The sequence below is a fragment of the Echinops telfairi genome, unplaced genomic scaffold, assembly GCF_000313985.2.
Source record: "Echinops telfairi isolate 266 unplaced genomic scaffold, ASM31398v2 ScPeMD7_11;HRSCAF=52, whole genome shotgun sequence".
Lineage (NCBI taxonomy): Eukaryota > Metazoa > Chordata > Mammalia > Afrosoricida > Tenrecidae > Echinops > Echinops telfairi.
Genome location: NW_022103908.1, coordinates 34,802,806 through 34,807,584, shown reverse-complemented (window position 1 = coordinate 34,807,584; position 4,779 = coordinate 34,802,806). Strand labels below are relative to the sequence as shown.

Below are 4,779 nucleotides of genomic sequence, written 5' to 3'. Positions count from 1 at the left end.
ACCACCCGGCGATTTTTATGTCACTTTGTAAATACCTGATGATCTTTCCTTTGATAAATAAAATAAGTTGGAACAGATTTCCTTGCCATTCAAATGAGCAAGGCAGTAGGATCTTAACTTTAGTTGCAGAAGAGTAACCCTGCGGAGAGGAGAGTGGCAGTAGTGGCACAGTGCTTGTGTGAGAGAGCCTGGGACGCTGACCAGCCATGCCTACGTGACCACTAGAGACCGTTGATTAGCTATGCCTTCGTGGGCAATAGGGAGAGTTGATTAGTTCTGACTTTGTAACCATCAACAAGCTCTTTACCTTCCCTGGCACTAAAGATTGGTTAGTTCTTGGAGTCCTCCATCCCTAATTAAGAAATGTAGCCTTGAAAGGCAGCAGCACCCACACGTCAGCACTGCTCTGCTTGGTAGTTCTCAGAGAACCTTGGTGAATGTTTAGAGGAAAACGGTGCACTGCTTCTCAGGGTGGTGAGCATTAGTTGGATCCCTGGTGGAAACTAACAGTGTGATTGTGGGGAGGCAAGTTCCTAGTCTGTTTCCTACACTAATAATGCAAGGGAACATCAAGAGCACCAAGGTCAGGTTGGCAGAGGACAGCCGAGAGGGTCTCTCCCTCCATGTGTGACAGAGACGTTCACTGTTGGTCATTCCATACACTCCAAACCAAAACCAGACTCTACCCTGGAGCCGGGGCTGACCCAGCGACCCTCCAGGACAGGATCGAACTGCCCCTGCCGGCTTCCAGGACTGGAAGGCCTGATGACAGTAGAAGAGCGTGGTCGTTCCGCCAGCGAGCAGCTGCTGGTTTCGCACTGCGGGCCACCTTGAACCGCTGCTCCAGCACCTCCTGCTTCCACGCTCTCACCTGCTCACATGCCAGTACTCGCAGGTGCCCCTGCTTTCAGAACTGCATTCATTCAGCATGTCCCCCACGTCTCTATAAGACAGCTAAACGTTTCTGACAACGGATCAAAGCCTTTCCAGAAGGCACAGTTTGAAGAGCTTTTGAATTCTCACAAAAAGCTTCTTTTTTGGTGTGGTAGTTATCAGTGCTACTTGTGAGGCGTATTTTACCTGTGTGAAGATCAGAATTCGGTTCCTACTAGCAGCAATTAAATCCTATATAGAAAACCAAAGGAGATCGTCGATTTGAGAATCCCTGGAGACGCAGACCTGGAGGAGCAAGATGCACAGGGCAGGAATAGCGGCAGTCAGAACGTGGTTGAGTGACTCATCTGACGCGCCTTGGAGAAGAAGGAGAGACGCCTCCATTGCAGTCGTAACAGTGGCTAAGGCTTACATGTCTCCACAGAGCAGCCCCGCTCGGAGTGCTCACATCGTCCCACTTCTCCAAGTTGCCACAGTGAGCGTGGAGCTCAGTGCATCCAGAGCACTGATGCACAAGGAGGAAACGGAGGCACCGAGAGCTTAAGTCGCTTTCTCTGTAGCTCACTGATCAGCTTGTGCTGCAGCCGTGCCCCCTGCAGAAGGGAGAAGCACCGCCTTTGTGTGCCCTGTGGGTGCGAGGCATTGCTAGGGCACCTTGTAGCCAGGCCACTGGCAAAAAGAGGTTCCAGCCTTGCTCTTATCACGTGATCGCTACCCACAGTTTAAGAAACATTAGTTTTAAAATGATACAAAAATGTCCTTTTCCTCCATTGCCCAAATAGACCTATTTTCATTAAAATCCAATACAAACAGTTGAAGAAACGTAGGACCCAGCCGAGGTCACAGTGATTTCCCAGCATTGTGGCATTGGAGCCCCTACCCCGGGGGCAATGATTCTGCCGCACGGCCGCCCTAGGGAGTCGACCGGATGCAATGAGTTCATCCTTTACGTTCCTCGGTTCTCCCTGCCTCGCGCAGTGTAACAGTGCTGTCACCGCGAACCCTGATCGAGGACAGGATAGTCCCTGCGCGGGGAGCAGACTAACAGCTCAGACTCTCTTTTCCCAGAACTACTGAGAAGTTTAATCATCTTTCTCACCTGCCTCTGGGGTGACGGCAGTGATCAGCCTCCAGCTAATCACTAGATAAGTGGTAACTCGGGATATTAAGGTCTTGAATGTAACTTTCCTTTGCCCTGAGGTCCTGTTCAAGAAGTACTGAGCTAGGCAGGCAGGCAGAGAGGTGCTTCCTGTGGTGCTGCATGCATTCTACCGCCACTCTAAAAAGGTGGTGCGGTTGAATTCCTTTACCGAATCGGTCTTGATTCTCCAGTGTCTCCGTTGTTCACGCTGTCTTAGATCGTGTCCCCTTCCATGAATTCAAAAGCAGTGTACGCTCACCAAGGGCAGCGCTGACTAAAAATGACAATAAGATAAAGGGCTAACCAGCAACGTGAACTCCCCCTTCAGAGCCTGAGCTCCAAACTCAAATATTTTTGTCCTCCTGTGTAGACAAATAATTTCATCTTTCTTTCCCAAATCTAATTACATTCGTTTCTATTTTATATCTTATTTTTCCTGACCCACTTGAGTACGTGGTAGACATGAGGCCCTCTGGCCCCTGAACACCCCGTTGGGTTCTTCCTGAAACAGGATGCTCTGAAACATACCCACAGGCCAGAGTTCAACACGAAGATGCTCAGTGAGAGAGCACTCATGTCTCATCCACAGACCTTATTCAAACCTCGGCTGTCCCAGCAACCTCCTCGAGAGCAGAAGGAAGTCATCCGTGATCACGGGTCCAACGGAGTCATCATCTGCTTTAGCTTCCCTCCACCTAGACCAGTTCTTCCCGCTTGCCTCACCTGTTGTGCCCTTGGCATTGTGGAAGAGGGTCGCCCACTTACTGTGGACCATGCATGTCCTATAATTTGGGGTGGTCTGACATGTTCTTATTTTCAGTGAAGTTTTTGCATCTTTGCAGGAATATCACAGAAATGGCCCCATGTTCTGCTCAGTGTGCCCTATTGTGGGTACAGGGCACTGATTTGTCTCAGCGCTGGTGGTGGTAACTTTAAACAGTGGGGGAAGGTGCTGTCTCTACTGTATTTCTCCACGGACAATTTGCAGTTTTGTCCCCTTCAAATGAATGCACATGTTGTGGGGAGGGAGGGTGATGCTTCCAGACTAATGAACATGTTTCTCATCAAACTTTCATCCATTGATGACTCTTCGTTGAATCTATTACTACTACACTGGCTGCTAAGTGGAGATTTAAAAAATCCACCAAAGCACAGTTTTATTGGCATAGAATTCACATAGCATGCAATTCAATAGTTCGGTCCTCTAATGACATCATCCCGAGCCTGCATTTTGGGTGGCTTTCTGCTGAAGGAAGTCCTCTCCTCCCCACTGTTCGTTTGCAGCGGGTTGTACTTGTGGGTTTGGACCTTATTTCACGGGCTAGCAGCCATTGTGGATGGAGTGCTGCTGGTGTAGCGATTATGGTTGGCGCTGATAACTGCAAGGTCAGCAGTTTCAACCCACCAGCCACGCCAAGGGGAAGGATGAGGCTTTCTGTTGCCTGTGGATTTGAACCAGGGCAGCTCTACTCTGTCCTATAGAATCTCTTTGCGTCTGAAAGGACTCGGTGGCAGTGAGTTTGGTTTGGGGAGTGTTTGGGATCTGTGACTGGCCTCCTTTTCTAATTGTTCACGCTCAGATCATGGCAGACTTGCCCACTGGGAGCCTCTTCGAGCCAGTGTCCTTCTGACGTGTGCTGAATAGTTTTCATTGTGTTGTGATGTATCAGTTTCTCTGATCAGTACTAGGCAAAACCTCCTTCCTCAGGTCGGTGGTTAGGGCCTAAAAGAATATAGTTACAATGGCTTTTGAGTATTGTGTTGTTTGACACTTATCCTCCTACATAGTTACATTTAATCATTAACTTTAATTAGCTCCAGATTGTTCTTACAATCTGATTTCCTAATGACCACAGGAGGGCAACAGTGAGCTTAGAACCAGAGTATCCCAGGTAACCTCAGCGCTTCCAGAACTGCGAACATTTGCTGTCATTTCACTGCGTTTGGGAAGTTATTAGAAAAGCTTTGCTAGCTTAAGTCAGAGGACTTGAATCAGTGCTCTTTCCATGAGTATGGGTAGTTATTTTGACCATCCAATCAAAGGTTTTTATGAAAAGAAGTCAGAACTTTTAAGGAAATTTCATGACACAGGAATTTCTGGAGGCCAAGAATGAAGAGATCCAGGTCTTTTTCCTGGTTCCAACCCTAATGTGTGGCTTTAGCCAGTCCCTTCCCCTTTCTGGGCCTCAATTTCTTTACCCATAAAAATGAGATCATTGTCAGCGGACCCTGTAGCCTTTCGCAGAAATGGAGGATGAAGACAGGCTTCGCTGCCCATCAGAGCACTTCACCACCACAAGGCTGGTCCCAATGGCAGGCTTGCTGTGACTGAGCTGTGGACCCAGACATCTTCCGTAAAGCCACTATTTGGGGCATAGCTGTGACAGTTCCCATTTGGGGTTGAGAGTGAAATCATTTTCCTAAGGTTTTTCTGATAATATTGAACAAAGTCGAGGACAGGTCTAACCCAGAAACCCATTATTTTCCTCAGGCCCAAAGATTCGTTTTTAGTGGAGGTTCTCTCCCCTTAGAAAACAGGTGTTGTTCTGCTCAGTTGCCTGTGAGGCAAAGGATTGCTGGTGCCTGGTAGTTATGTAGGTTTGGCCTTATCCTCTGGTTTTTCAGGAAGCTCGAAATCCCGATTTTAAATGAAATCTCAAGAGACCTTGGCAAAAGATTCAGAATAGTTCCAGAGCAGGGGCTGTAAACCGCTGCAGGGGCCCCGCACCTCTTTGTGCTTTCTC

The 4,779-nt window shown here is 48.3% G+C and overlaps 1 protein-coding gene across 1 annotated transcript in view; it reads left to right on the top strand.

Annotated features, from left to right (window-relative positions):
- Positions 1 to 4,779, top strand: part of VWA8 (von Willebrand factor A domain containing 8) — a 426,636-nt gene that overhangs the window by 299,738 nt on the left and 122,119 nt on the right. The gene's annotated exons all lie outside the window — the stretch shown is intronic.